The sequence below is a fragment of the Doryrhamphus excisus genome, linkage group LG22 (genome assembly GCF_037039965.1).
Source record: "Doryrhamphus excisus strain RoL-2023G ecotype Guam linkage group LG22, RoL_Dexc_Guam_v1.1, whole genome shotgun sequence".
Lineage (NCBI taxonomy): Eukaryota > Metazoa > Chordata > Actinopteri > Syngnathiformes > Syngnathidae > Doryrhamphus > Doryrhamphus excisus.
In genome coordinates this window covers 7,543,135-7,559,736 of record NC_136378.1, presented here as the reverse complement: position 1 = coordinate 7,559,736, position 16,602 = coordinate 7,543,135, and the positions used below count along the sequence as shown (strand labels likewise).

Below are 16,602 nucleotides of genomic sequence, written 5' to 3'. Positions count from 1 at the left end.
ATACGGTCTAACAGATGGGAGATAGAAGCTCATCAGGAGACTACTACCAGGTGGTGACGGTTATGACGTGAGGTGCATGAAGTAGCTTCTGATATGAATCATTGCTGATCAGGTGTCATGGAGTACATCAATTTTGTAAGCATCTTATCCTGTTCAGGGTAATGGGTGAGCTGGAGCCTATTCCAGTTTATTCCAGCTTCCTGGACCGGGCACCAGTCAATCACAGCATACATACTCTGTGTGGCCTACATGTTAACCACCGTGTCATTCCCCTTTAAGTAAAATTAGATTGCATGTTATTATGAATCAAGGTCACATGTTTGTGTATACAGCCCTAGTTGTTGTCATGTAGAACCAGGGCTCTACATTAAAAACAAAAATGACTTGCCCATGGGGAATCCTTAAGGTGAGAACTACTTGCCCGAACTTGTAAAATGAAAAGACTGCCATAATGATATCATCTAATTTTTGTGGCATCACATGAGAATCTCAAATAAAGATGAAATGATTATCATTTCTTGTGGTTGTTTTCCTACATAGATCATGACGTTGCATGGAAATCTGGATTGTCAAGAGACTTCTAGGCACTTTGCCTTTTATAAGTTGTGCACCACAATGAAACATTATTGAATAGACACATTTGTGTACTAGTAAAGTGTTTTTAATCCAGAAAAAAATGCTCAATGGTCAAACAATAATTTGTGAAGCAAAGGTGAGAAAAATACACAGAGAAATGGAAGCGCTAGATTTTGTAGCTTGTGCAAAATCAGCACTTGGTATTGGATCTAATCGGTGGTGTTTCATTGTGACCACTTCAAATTGTCACAGCAATGTGATTCACTCACCTGTGCCATCATTTGATTTGCTGCCGCTAATAAAATACTTGTTTAGGAGGCACTGGTTCATCACTTTTTGGTGTTTTCCTTCACAAGTTGTTGAAGAATTAGACCATGTTGGCAGGGACGCCATGATAGATGTTTTCCTAGTCAAACCATCGCTGATTGGTTGATCGCGAACAAGAACGGATGTGGGTAAAAAAACGGACCGCGGTCTAAATAAATTACCACCGGAATTACGCAGTCCGTGTTTTACCAACACCCAACAAGAACCGCTTTAAAAAAAACTCTTGGCAGTATGGCATGCCAAAGTACACTTGCCCGACGGGAATATCACTGACTGGATTTACTTGCCCCAATTTTGTTTTAACTTGCCCCGGGCCATCGGTACATCGTTATTGTCGAGCCCTGCATTACGGTATAGCCAAACAACCATTCACAGCTATGGACAATTTAGAGGCTGTTTGGTTTGCCACGGTTCCATCATGCAAAACAATGTCTCACTCCACAAAACACCACACATTGTAGCCATCAGCTACGTCTAACATCTAGAACTTAGGGGGGGCTGGGATAGAGGAAGCGGGGTTCGAACCGCCAGCCCTACTGCTCTACGTCCTGAGCCACTGCCGCCCAATTGCAGAGCAATAATAAGACACGATCCCATTCAACGAACAAGGTCAGTGGATAAGACGATAATTTAGAATCTACATGAAAGAAAAGTACATCTCAACATAATGCCGAAATTTTAGACCTTGTGTTGAGACGTTTTTCTTTTGAGGCAAGCTGCTTCTACAAAATTCAATAATCACGCCTGAAACTCTTCAGTTAATAAAGGAATGAAATCCTCAAAGACATGAATGCACTGTGAAAGAAGTGCAGTGTTTCCCACAGGAGTGCGATGTATCTGTAGTGGTGGTGGGTTGCAGGGCTGGGGGTGGCATGGGGGGGATAGAAAACAGACGTCTCATGAGTCGCCAATAGGCGTCTTCACTTCCTTTCTAGCTCATAAAATCAGAATTCAACCAGGATGCATTCACTAAATCACGGGAACAACTGGACAAAATTAGCTTCCTCCGTAGGCTGGGCTCTTCCTTAAAGATAAGGTGGGAAGCTCCTGGGAAGGTGTTCGACCTGTAGGAGAGACTATGTGACTCGACTGGACTAGGAACACCTCGGATAAGCGGAAGAAAATGGATGGACAGATGGATAGACAGATGGACAGATAGATGGATGGCTGGACCAATGGATGGACAGATAGATGGATGGATGGACCAATGGATGGACAGATAGATGGATGGATGGACCAATGGATGGACAGATGGATGGACAGCTGGACGGATGGATGGACGGATGGATGGCTGGATGGACAGACTGACTGATGGATGGATGGCTGGACGGATGGACCAATGAACAGATAGATGGTTGGATGGACCAATGGATGATTGGATAGATGGATGGATGGACGGATGGATGGGCCCATGGACAGATAGATGGATGGCTGGATCAATGGATGGACGGATGGATGGATGGACCGATGGATGGACGGCTGGACCAATGGACAGATAGATGGACGAATGGATGGACTGATGGACCGATGGATGGATGGATGGACCACTGGATGATCGGAGAGATGGATGGATGGATGGATGGAGGGCTGGACGGATGGATGGACAAATGGATGCACGGATGGGGCGATGGACAGATAGATGGATGGATGGATGGATGGGCTGATGGACAGATGGATGGATGGACCAAGGGATGGACAGCTGGATGGACCGATGGATGGACGGCTGGACTGATGGACAGATAGATGGATGGATCGACCAATGGATGGATGGCTGGATGGACTCATGGATGGACCAATGGATGGACGGACGGATGGATGGATGAATGAATGGCTGGACAGACGGATAGGCCAATGGATGGACGGATGGATGGATGAATGAATGGCTGGGTAAACTTATTTCAAAACCGCCCATTAGTGAATTAATCAACACAACAAGCCTCAGATTTATCAACAAAAAAATTATTGTTAGTCACAACCCAATTATATAATTATAATTATACAGTAGTTTGTTTTCATTATTTGGAATATGTATGCTGTTTTGTCACCATCTAATTTCCAGGAGATTATAGCTAGGTAGCATAGCTAACACAAAGGACCGGAGGAGGATAAGAGCAGAGGGCTGGCCATTCAACTTGTCAATCTTCCCAAATGTTTTCTGGGATGCGTCGCCCACTGCGTGCTCTCACACGTTCTAGTTTCATTTATTTAGTATTGAGATACAATGTTGATGGTAATAAAATGCTTGCTGATATGCGAGGGATGCACCCACTTGTTAGCCGAATTACACAAAACGAAAAATTTGTGGATAGGTGACATGCGTGCATAAGAAGAACATCAAATTTTGCTTCACATCAGAATAAAAATGCGAATAACAGTTGTTACAGCCTTGTATCCACTGCTTTAAGTACATTATTAAGTCAAGTGTGACTTTACTTTTTTTTTTTACAAATTGCGCTTGCAGCACCGTCTGTGGTACATTAGCTTTTGTGAGAATAGTGTTTGCTTATTTCATAAAATCCTTTAAGGCAGGGGTCTCAAACTCAATTTACTTGGGGGCCACTGGAGCTAGGGTCTGGGTGAGACTGGGCCGCATCAGGTTTTCCAAAAAAACAAAACAAAACGCATTTATTAAAAACAACAAAAATGTAAAAAACTTTGCTTTGGTTCCAATTTTCTACAATAAAAGCTCTGATAAAACATTCCACTGTTCTCAAATATCTTACTTTTTATTTTTCTACACAAAATAAGATGAAAAATAAATAAACAAATCAAGAATAAAGAAAATCAATCAATCAGTAATAAATAAATATAATAATAATAATAATAATAATAATAATAATAATAAAATGACAAATAATAAAAACTTAAGAAACCACATATAGTTGGTGGGTAGACAATTTATTTTTTTTCAGATTAAAATGAACAAAGCATTATTAGAGCCCTGTAGACATGACAAAACACGACTATAGTCACATTTATACTTTTTTATTTACAACATATTGCGCAACTGCAGGGTCTTGAGACACATGCTAACTTGCAAACTAGAGAGCTAGCGACCTAAACGGTAGCCTTCAAGTTATTTCCTTTAAACTTAAATAGCCAAAAACTTACCACTTCCACACGGATAGGGAGGATAACTATTAACAGTTATTTAACCTTTAACATGAACATTAATCAAACGTAATAATTTTTTCTGGGTACATGATACCATACAGCATCCATATCAAACTTGCACGGGCCGCACTAACATTAAACTTTCATATCAAGGCGGGGGCCTCAAACTAGTGTCCTGCGGGCCACATTTGGCCCGCGGGCCGCATGTTTGAGAGCCCTGCTTTAAGGCATGGCAAAACCCCTTCACATGCTGTACTTCTATGCTCTGCACTTTCCTCTCTATTTCTCCTCTCTATCGCTATCAGCCTGGTAGCCAAAGGCCAGCAACAGACCCCAGGGTGCCCCAAGTTATCCCCAACATCAGGCTCTCTACATGCTCTGCCACAAAACTCAAATGAGGTCTTTTACTATCTGACACGACCGATTCTTGGATCCATAGTCCAGCCTCCTAACCCATCCCTGTAGGGTCACCGGTATACAGTACCTGTCTATTCATTGATTGCATTGTACTGTATGTATTAGTCATTCATTCAATGCCAGGCCACACTCTCACCACCAGATGCCCTTGGTTCTTTGTTGTCGTACCGACCCTTTGAATTATCACTTAATTAGTTCCTGCAGTTCGACTTTTCCAATTTCTGCTCTCGCTTATTTGCACACATACACTCTAGAACAGGGGTCTCAAACACGCGGCCCGCGGGCCAAATGTGACCCGCATGACACTAGTTTGAGGCCCCTGCTTTGATATGAACGTTTAATGTTAGTGCAACTGTTACATTTGTTCACTTCCTGCTTTCCATAATACAGTTTAAGGTTTTTTTTTGTTTTTTTAATAATGATATGACCATCCAATGACGTAATGGGTAATCTAGTAACTGTCAATATAGTGATATATATAGCATATAATGACAACACCTCGTGACCCTGAGGTGGAAAACATTGTTGAATTGAATTGTCTTTATATGTCATATAATTGTATTTTAGCTCATTTAGACATTTTTATGCATGAAAATTATTAATTTAAACAAAAAAAATGTAACAATGGCTCAAATATGCATATGTTTTGTCTAATAATACGCCGTATTGAACCATGAAAAAACATTAGTTTAGGGATTAGGTGAAAAAATTCCAATGGCATTTTATTTAGTTAAGGCGAAACAGTGATTAAGACTTGAAAGGACTAAAAAAAAAAGTCATAATGATGGTACTATTTGTGTCATTTCTCTTAATATATGTATATTTTTCTCTTAATGATATTTTAAAAAATATTAAAGACACACCTTTTTAATTAGTCTTTTAACTAATATTTTAAACTTTTCTTACGTTTTTATCTTTTTAGTCCTATTTTATGCTCTCAGTTTTTAGCTTTTAACTCCAGTGTTTCCACAGGGGGGGGGTCCTGCACATTGGGGATTGTGTCGGGTCTGCTGAGGGGGTGCCTTCCTTGGGTCCCTTCAACCCGGCCGGCTGGGGGTATCTCCCTTTGATGTGGGGGTCCGCCCGTCTGTCGGAGTCGGGGGACCCGGGTACTGGTCCTCAGGGCCATGCCATGTCTCCCTACTGTGTGTGATTGTGTGTGTGTGTCTAGTATGGGATTGTTTGTAATAGTTTTCTTTTCTTTTTAATTGTGGTAATTGTTTTTAATTCTGCAAAGCACTTTGTGTTGCATGTCTCTGCAGGAAAAGTGCTCTACAAATAAAGTTGATTTGAATAAACAATGTAGAAACAGATGATTTTTTTGATATTTTATAGCTGGTGGGTGTACATTTGTCCCAACTTACTTTAAAACTACTATATACAGTATTATCTGTTATATCTTTTTTTTGCTTGCTGTTTATCTTGCTGGCAAGCTTAGCGCTGCGGCAGCGAGAAGGACAGGCAGTGATAAGGAGAGGAGAGAAATAAGCAGAGGGAAGGTCAAGACTGAGACAACCAATTACAATAAATCACACCACGCTTCCAGACGAGCGACTGGTGTGCTGCACGTGTTCACGACAGTGTTTCATTCATAGGTGCATGCACATGATCAATCAAAACAAGACTCAACGGGGGGCCTAAAAATAAAAATAAAAATATAAGAATTTGGCGTTTAAATAAGGACGGGGGCCCTGACGATGACTGGCAGAACCAAATACGACCAATAAGGCAGACAGAAGGCAAAGGTGTTAAAAGTTGATTAGGTTGTTAAAGGTCACATATTCAGGCCAGTGGGGGCTTCCACACTGCTCTTAATGAGACAGTAGAGAAGGCATTCGCACTCGCATACGGGTATATCCTGCTCCCATGCACAGCTATCCTCTTATGGCGCGTCTAAGGTACCTGATAATGTGATGACATTAACAAAAGAACATCTCGCCTCAACTTACAGTAGGTAGCTGGAACAAGCCTTGCAGACGAACTGCTCCACAAATGAACAAATGAGGAAGTAAAATAAAGTGCATATATGAAATTATATGTTATTGTATATGTGGTCAGCTCATAGTGTTTCATCTTTGAGAACTCTACTGAGCAAGGAACCACATGTAAGAGCATATGACGAAAGAATATTGCAGAATAACTCATAACAATAACAATAATGCAGCAGATTTATGGCTTAAAGAACTACACTTCCCATGATGCTTAGAATGCAGATTCAGGGACTAGTGAATTGGGAGTGGTAATATTCATGCTAATATCATATTTTTGAAGTTTGATGGCACAACCGTGTTTTGATCTGACAAATCTTAAGTAAGTTTGATCAAGTACTTTGATGAAAAACAGCGTTTCTCGTCTCACTCATCGGAGCTAAGTAGTGAGTAGCATTATAAGGTTTTTTGTGTGGTCACCTAGGCGGTCGAGTGGTTAGCGCGCAGACCTCACAGCTAGGAGACCAGGGTTCAATTCCACCCTCGGCCGTATCTGTGTGGAGTTTGCATGTTCTCCCTGTGCATGTGTGGGTTTTTTTTCCGGGTACTACGGTTTCCTCCCACATTCCAAAAACATGCTAGGTTAGTTGGCGACTCCAATTGTGTACCCCCCTATCGCCCAAAGACAGCTAGTATAGGCTCCAGCACCCCCCGCGACCCTCGTGAGGATAAGCAGAAGAAAATGAATGAATGACTTTTATGACCTTTTATGACTTTCTAAATACTCTTAAACATTTCTTAAACATTATTAGAGCCCTCTAAACATGAAATAACACCCATATAGTCTACTATACACTAATATTACTATATTATATATATATATATATATATATATATATATATATATATATATATCGAAAATGAATGAATGAATGAATATATAAGATAATTTCATGAATAAGATGATTTTCATGATAAGGAAAAAAACAGATGCCGATATCGATACCCATAATTTTATACCTGATAGTGTGCTGAATAGAGTAAACAAATGTAAAATATTAAACCATCAACACATGAAGGGTGAAATTAAATGTTTGTTGCAAATCTTCCATTTCTCTTAAAGGCACAGCCTTGCATGTTTACACACACATATAGAGGACACACAAGCACCACAGGGTTCCAACTGCTATATGATTAATTACATATGAGACGTGACACATACAGATGTTTCCCCAATCTGGGAAAAGAACCAAAAGTAATAAGAACGTACCAATTTTAAATACAGTATGCTTTGTGTTTATTATCTTTACTGCACGTATGAACCATCTGCGAAGCCATTATGATATTTCCATTTCCAACAGCTGCATACCTTGTTTGCTTTGTTGAATGTAAATCAGGCTGGATAGATGGGATGGATGGAGTATTATGTTGTGGCAGTGATCGGCACTAATGCCCTGAAATATGTCCTCCAGGTTTACATGACAGCAAAGGCGCTCTGTCAATGTCTGTTTTTGTCCAACACATTATGGGTTGCGGTGATCAATAGATTTTATTGCACCACTTTGTTCCACCTCTCTCTCTCACATAAGCGCCACCATAATTGACATTTATGCAATTTTCAGGGCCACTACCTTTTCTTTTCCATGCAAAGTAATTATGTATGTATTGGTGCTGTACATGTGCTCCATTTTACAATTCTATAGCATTTATTCTGCTACATCTACAAGTATTTGGACAGTGAAAATCTACCCCAGTCCAAAATACTCCTGTCTGACACCTGCCTGTGTGTGTGTGCTAATTTTGGCCACACTGTGTATAATAGTGTACCTATGGTTCAAGTTTGTCCATGTGAGATATTAAAGATAGATTCCCTCATAATGAAAAGCCCTTTCAGATGAGTTGGATCACAGAGAAAGGCCACCAGACGCGATGACGCCCGGCGCTGGGCCCCGGGGCTCCATAATAGCCAATCACATATAATATAAAAAAAAAGCACCTCCACACTTGTACTGTACTGTAACCATTTTAATTTGATACAGCACAACCTCTCCAAGATCAAACCTGCCCTCAATATCAGTGGTGGCTTCATCTGCCATCAATTGCTAATCAATATCAGTGCACCTAGGGGGTCAATGTGTTTTCCAGCAGATAGCAAGCAGCTCATCAAGAGAGCATTGCGCCACGACGATCATCCCCAGAGTCCTATCAGTCAATGACTGGTGGTAGGAGCGGGAGAATGTGTGTAACCTATGACCTTTACCCTGTGATCCCGCCTGACCCCATGTGCACCTTGGTTAATTAGTTGTTTACTAAAAATCTGCTCCACTAGCACCAATACGTTTAATACGGCTTTCATTCACTCATTCATTCGTTTTATACTGCTCATCCTCACAAGTTGGTGAGCACACAAGGGTGCTGGAGCCTATCCCAGGCGAGAAGCGAGGCCAGCCAATCACAGGGCACATATAGACAAACAACCATTCACACTCACATTCATACCTATGGACAATTTGGACCAAATCCCAGCTGTCTTCGGCCGAGAGGCGGGGTGCACCCTGGACTGGTGGCCAGTTTTTTTTACATTATTAGAGCACTTTAGACATGGACTAGCACCCCTATATTCACCTTTACGCTTCTATTACCCAATAAAATAGACATTCATTCATTCATTTTCTGCTGCTTATCATCATGAGGGTCGCGGGGGTGCAGGAGCTTATCCCAGCTGTCTTTGGCCGAGAGGCGGGGTACACCCTGGACTGGTGGCCAGCCAATCACAGGGCACATATAAACAGGAATATGTTGATATTTTGGAATATTTTCCATGGAAAACCTGTTTACCACCCTCTAAATGTTTTTTTTTACATTTACGTTTTTTACAGTCCATGTCTAGAGCACTCTAGACATGGACTAGCACCCCTATAGTCACCTTTACGCTTCGATTCCCCAATAAAATAGACATTCATTCATTCATTTTCTACTGCTTATCATCATGAGGGTCGCGGGGGGTGCCGAGAGGTGGGGTACACCTTGGACTGGTGGCCAGCCAATCACAGGGCACATGTAGACAAACAACCATTCACACTCACATTCATACCTATGGATAATTTGGAGTCAGCAATTAAACCGGAGGGAGGAAACCGGAATCCGTGGGGAAAACCCACGGAGAAAACCCACGCATGCACAGAGATGGTCGCGGGTGGGATTGAACTCGGGTCTGCGCGCTAACCACTCAACCGTCTGTTATAAATAAAACACAAACACTATATGTACATTTGTCAAAGATCATCTATGTGACAAAAAGGCTATGCTGTTTATAAGGACCTACTGCCAAAAAAGACTAGTCAAAGATCCTCTCTGCTGCTTCTAAGAACCCGCCGAGTCAAAGATCATCTATACAACAGGAGCACTGTGCTGTTTTTAAGAACAAAAATCCAAATTAAAGATCCTGGTGTTTTTAGGAACGGATTAGTTGCTCCCAAGTTGTGAAGTGAACTCTTAGGGCATCATGAATTTCGCTTATTCACCACATATACTTTACACTACAGCTACTAATTAATAGAAGGACCTCTGAACGGCAACAACAGCTCTCCATCATCATACTAGAATAGTACGGCTGTGTGTGGCTGCCGGAACCTGCCAATTATTCTGTGCTTTACTGGAACCTCACTCCATCTGAGGTGTGATTGGAATAACAACCATGCTTCCAAAGCGTGCCATCCTCCATTCCCTGTAGGGTATCATTGAAGCAGCAGGGAAAAGAGGGAAGTGAGCGTGAGGAGGTGAGGAAGACGATGTGTACTCGGGGGTGCCATTAAGGGTTGGGGGGGTTAGATGAATCTATAGGCTCATAACAGTGATGAGCTTTCAACACATATTAGAGTATCATATTATAATAGTGTAAAAATGGAGGTAAAAAATGAAGGATTATGTGAGGAAGGAATGGAGTCGGGAATGGGGGGGAGTCATAGACATGGCTTCCTGGCAGTGTTCCGAGGTTGTATGAAAGTGAGTGCTGTCTGAGTGACACTCATTCTCATACCCCCCCCTCTGGGGAAATAACCCTCTTAATCCAGCATGCTCTTTCAGATAGACAAGATCCCCCCCCCTTCTTCTCGGAGCGAGGATATGAAACGCTCCCCCTTGCGATTCAAATACCTGGGATAAGGGCTGGAAATCGAATTGACAACAATGTGACGCGGAGCAGCTCAGGAAAAAACATCAATGTCTCCCCGCCGCCTCCTTTTCCACCAGGGAAAGGCGTAAAGCCATTGGTCGGCCGCATAGGAAGTGACCTGCCATTGGCTCGTTTGTTGGGAGGGGGTCTTAACATTAAGTGGCATTGTATTATATCAGCATGACATCATTTTAAATGGATTTTTTTTTTAAATGATAAAGTCATGTCTCCGTTCAGACCACCCCGCTACATGATTATCTTTCATTTTTCCACAAATGCCCCTTTTCATAAGGACATAAAATGTGTCACCCACTTGGATTCGGAGTTAATTAACAGTCCACAGCACTGACCAAAGCGCCGAATCAATAGAGTCAAGGCGGGCCCGGTCGCAGCAGGCTGAGGCATAAGACCCACCGACCACACAGCCTTTTCAGTGCGAGCCGAGGGAGGTCTTTTTCTCGCCATACTGGAAAATCACTCCACAGCCAGGCTGCTCGGTACACAGAGTGCACTGCACGACGCACACACACACACACACACACACACACACGGTGTGATATTATATTAGCATTACAAAGGTTTTCCCACCATCTGTGTCATGCACTGTTTCCAAGCTTCAACGCTGATGTTTTTCCATAGGTTCTGTGCTCATGACTGACATGTATTTATTATTAGGGACATTCACTTCCACTACAGTACACACACACAAAAGCCTTATGGCTATTTTAAGATCTTTAACTTCCTGTGCAATTCATGCAAATTAACTAGTGCATAACACCCCCCCTTCCCCCTCCCCTTTTCTCAAAAGCTCAAATGTTGAGCGCAGTCTGCTCCAGGAGGCTGGAAGAGCTCCAATTTGTTCTTTTTGGAAAACATTATCTCACAAGAGAAATAATGGAAGTAGAAATAACATTTTGTAAAAAGTAAAAAAAAAGTGTAAAAAGAAGTCAATTGCCGCTAACTTTAAAATATAATAAAAAAAACTTTCTTAACAATATTAATTTATTCAATCCCCTTCAGTAGCGGCCATTTTAGATGATTTTGACACAAGAAACACAGAATATTGTGCTCTAGGGCTATATAAACATATAACATATAAACCAGCAGGCATATTTTGAGTTAAAAATACAAAAAATGTGCAATCAAGTCCTTATATTATACATATGTTCCTTACTGTGTAGCTTTTGGTCCCATGACAAAAATACAGATAAGCAAATTGTACCATAATGTATTACCAAATATTATTATTATTATTTTTTTGGGTCTGGACCCAAATGTGGCCTACATGCTAACAAGTCAATTTTCCCCCAAAATAATGCAAATCTAATTGATCTGTTACACTTTGTATTGCTCCCATTTTTCAAGTTCAAGTCAAAGATCTAAAATGTTTTTTTAATGTACATTTTACTTCTTTTAAATATTGTTTACAAATCTGTCGGCGTACATTGTATATCCTCTTTGGATGTGAAACATTTATTATTAACACTTTCACGTTTCATTTGATGCTTAGACTGCAATAGTGATATACATTGTTTGATATATGCTTACTGGTGGTACATTTTTAGGTCAATTTCTATGATGGCGCATTCGGTTATTTGTCACGTAATATATAGACCTGGGGTCTCAAACACGCGGCCCCCGCCTTGATATGGAAGTTTAATGTTTGCAAGTTTGATATGGATGCTGTATGGTATCATGTACCCAGAAAAAATTATTACGTTTGATTAATGTTCATGTTAAAGGTTAAATAACTGTTAATAGTTATCCTCCCTATCCGTGTGGAAGTGGTAAGTTTTTGGCTATTTAAGTTTAAAGGAAATAACTTGAAGGCTACCGTTTAGGTCGCTAGCTCTCTAGTTTGCAAGTTAGCATGTGTCTCAAGACCCTACAGTTGCGCAATATGTTGTAAATAAAAAGAGTATAAATGTGACTATAGTCGTGTTTTGTCATGTCTACAGGGCTCTAATAATGCTTTGTTCATTTTAATCTGAAAAAAATAATTTGTCTACCCACCAACTATATGTGGTTTCTTTTATTATTTGCCGTTTCATTATTATTATTATATTTATTTATTACTGATTGATTGATTTTCTTTATTCTTGATTTGTTTATTTATTTTTCTTCTTATTTTGTGTAGAAAAATAAAAATTAAGATATTTGAGAACAGTGGAATGTTTTATCTTTTACTGTAGAAAATCGGAACCAAAGCACTGAAAAAGTTTGTATATTTTTCTGTTTTTAATAAATGTGTTTTTTTTTTTTTTGGAAAACCTGATGCGGCCCAGTCTCACCCAGACCCTAGCTCCAGTGGCCCCCCAGGTAAACTGAGTTTGAGACCCCTGATATAGACTGTTACATGAAAGTATAATAAAGACCATTATACCAGTCTTTGAGTCGTTACATGTGTTGTCCACGCAGTTTAAAGGACATAATAAAATCAACATAATAATAAATAATAAAAGCATAATAATAATAAAACATAATAATAAGTGAGCATTCATCAATCATGATTCATGATCTACCCACCTCACAGGTGGGGCATATCAAGACGCTGATGAGACAGCATGGTGTGTCTTTGGTTGGCCACAATAAAAGGCCACCTCAACCAAAAGTGCATTTTAACTGTATAGCCCTCAGTGCCAATGACGCTGGCTTACCAGTGTGCTTGACATGGTGTGAGAAATTAGCAAATATGAAGACATTTTCAAAACAAGCGCACCCTCATACGTAGTTCGACTGGACATGACATCGCAAGGGTGGGGAAAAAAATGGGAGCAATACAAAGTGTTCAGGCCTGTAACAGATCAATTAGATTTGTATTATTTGGGGGGGAAATTGACTCGGTTAGCATGTAGGCCACATAGTTGGTGTGGCTTTTCTCCAGGTACATTGATCCAGACCCAAAAATGAATTCAAAAAAATATTTGGTGCAATTTGGTTAGTGTTTACATCGGTATTTTTGTCATGGGACCAAAAGCTACACAGTAAGGAACACATGTATAATGTAAGGACTTGATTGGACAGTTTCTGTGTTTTTTTAACTCAAATATGGACCTCACAGCTAGGAGAACAGGGTTCGATTCCACCCTCGGCCATCTCTGTGTGGAGTTTGCATGTTCTCCCCGTGCATGCGTGGGTTTTCTCCGGGTACTCCGGTTTCCTCCCACATTCCAAAAAAAACTTCAAATTGTGCATAGGTATGAATGTGAGTGTGAATGGTTGTTTGTCTATATGTGCCCTGTGATTGGCTGGCCACCAGTCCAGAATGTACCCCGCCTCACGCCCGAAGACAGCTGGGATAGGCTCCAGCCCCCCTGCGACCCTCGTGAGTATAAGCGGTAGAAAATGAATGAATGAATGAACTCAAATATGCCTGCTGGTGGCTGCACGGTGGAAAAGTGGTTACCGTGCAGGCCACATAGCTAGTTTCCGGTTTCCTCCCACATTCCAAAAAACATGCTAGGTTAATTAGCGACTCCAAATTATCCATCAGTATGAATGTGAGTGTGAATGGTTGTTTGTCTATATGTGCCCTGTGATTGGCTGGCCACCAGTCCAGGGTGTACCCCGCCTCACGCCCGAAGACAGCTGGGATAGGTTCCAGCACCCCTGCAACCCTTGTGAGGAAAAAGCGGTAGAAAATGAATGAATGAACTCAAATATGCCTGCTGGTGGCTGCACAGTGGTTGAGTGGTTACCGTGCAGGCCACACAGCCAGTTCCCGGTTTCCTCCCACATTCCAAAAACATGCTAGGTTAATTAGCGACTCCAAATTGTCCATAGGTATGAATGTGAGTGTGAATGGTTGTTTGTCTATATGTGCCCTGTGATTGGCTGGCCACCAGTCCAGGGTGTACCCCACCTCTTGCCTGAAGACAGCTGGGATAGGCTCCAGCACACACCCACGACCCTATTTAGGATAAGTGGCATAGAACATAGATGGATGATTTGGTTATAGTACGTCTCGGTTAGAGTCTGACCTTCTGAAACAGATGAATGACTCTAACCGAGGTTCTACTGTATTTGTTTTGTATTTGTGTTAACCGTGACTGATTCGTAAACAAGAGCAAAAGAGATTATGAACAAAACAACATGTTGCTATGTTATCTTGGCATCCACATTCACGCTAGAAAGTAATTGTAATGTCTGGCCCACACTGATTCCCAAAATGTGCTGGTCTTATGACCTTCTCTACCAGAGCGCTGTGGAAGAGTCCCATAAAGAGCTATGTTCTGCTCAGCGAGAGCAGATAGAGCTCGGCGGCCGACAGGCGCGAATAGACTTGGCTCGTTCACACAGCTCCCCTTGCTTTCCACTGTAGCCTGTTGTCACTCGCCTCTGGTCCAACGCCAGTTGCCTACTTGGCAGGGAGAGGTGCTGTACAAAGCAAATGGCAGAACTGGTAAATAATGCTGATAGACTGTGATAGAGAGAGAAGCGGCTTCTTTATTCAGACATCCATTTTAGTGAGGCGAGCGCATTTGTCCTAATCACCTTGAAAAGCGGCAAAAACGTCTCTACCTTACGAGACTTTGTGTTATCTGACATGATGTCCGCTAGCTTCTAAACAACAAATTGCTCCAAGACGATGTTTTGCCACGGTGGTGCAGGAGTAGATATGGTAATGGTAATGGTTTTATTTCATTTGAACATGCATCAGATTACAATTGAATGCATCCCATAATCAGTTCACAGTTCCACATGTCCAAAAGGAGTAGGAAGAAGCAAAGCTTATTAAATCCTACCCCTCCATCTGGTACTTTTACAATCAGTAACTTACATTTGTTCACTTCCTGCTTTTTTATTTTATTTTTTATTTTATTAATTTTTATTTGTATTTATATTTTATATAAAATACATTATATATATATTATTTATTATTATTTAATTTATTTATTTATTTTCTATTATTTTATTTATTGATTTAAGGTTATTTTACAAGCTGATATGACCATAACATACTGGGTACTATAGTAACTTAGTAACATAGTTACTGATAGTAATGATCAGTAACTGTTACATTTGTACACTTCCTGCTTTCCATAATACAGTTTAAGGTTTTTTGTTGTTTTTTTTTAAATAATGTACCTCGTACCGAAGTACAAGGTGATATGACCATCCAATGTCATAATGGGTACCATAGTAAGTGTCAATATAGTGATATATATAGCACATCATGACTGGTTCAAGACTCTTCATCCTTGTATTTAGCAAACATCAACTGCTTGTATTGTTTCTTGAATTGGCTCATCGTCGTGCATTGTTTGAGGTCCTTACTCAAAAATTGCTACTAAATCTTCAACAAACTGTAATGCCTGTGCTTGTGATGGAGGAAGATGTAGTCACCCATGTAATTAAAAATATTTTCATGACACTCGTGGTGAAAATACACACAAACACAAAAGCTAACCCTGGTAGCTTCCATTTCTGCTGAAAAAAAAAACCAGCATAGACCAGCTTACCAAGCATGACTGGCATTGATCAGCATATGTTGTGTTTTCGTGCTGCTATGCTGGTCTCCAGACCCCCCCAAAAAGGTTTAAGGTTTTTTGGTTTTTTAATAATACACCAAAGTACAAGGTGATATGACCATCCAATGACATAATGGGTACCATAGTAAGTGTCAATATAGTGATATATATTGCACATCATGACTGGTTCAAGACTCTTCATCCTTGTATTTAGCAAACATCAACTGCTTGTATTGTTTCTTGAATTGGCTCATCGTTGTGCATTGTTTGAGGTCCTTACTCAATCCATTCCATAGTTTGATTCCACACACTGAAAAACTATGGCTTTTTAACGTAGTCCTAGCATAAGTGTTTTACTTAGGTTCAAGGACAATCTATTATCATCAAACCATCTTTTTAGTGTGAGCATTTCTTCTCTGACATTTCTAATGATTTCGTCTGTACTCCCCAAAAGCAGTGGTATCGTCCACAAATAATACCAGCTTTAAGTCTTTCGTTACTTTGGAGATATCATTGATGTATAAGTTGAACAATTTTGGCCCCAGTATTGACCCCTGGGGAACTAGATCACATACAAGCAAAGCCTAGCTAACAT

At 40.7% G+C, this 16,602-nt stretch overlaps 1 protein-coding gene across 2 annotated transcripts in view; it reads right to left on the bottom strand.

Moving 5' to 3' along the window:
- Positions 1 to 16,602, bottom strand: part of nexmifb (neurite extension and migration factor b) — a 113,287-nt gene that overhangs the window by 41,487 nt on the left and 55,198 nt on the right. The gene's annotated exons all lie outside the window — the stretch shown is intronic.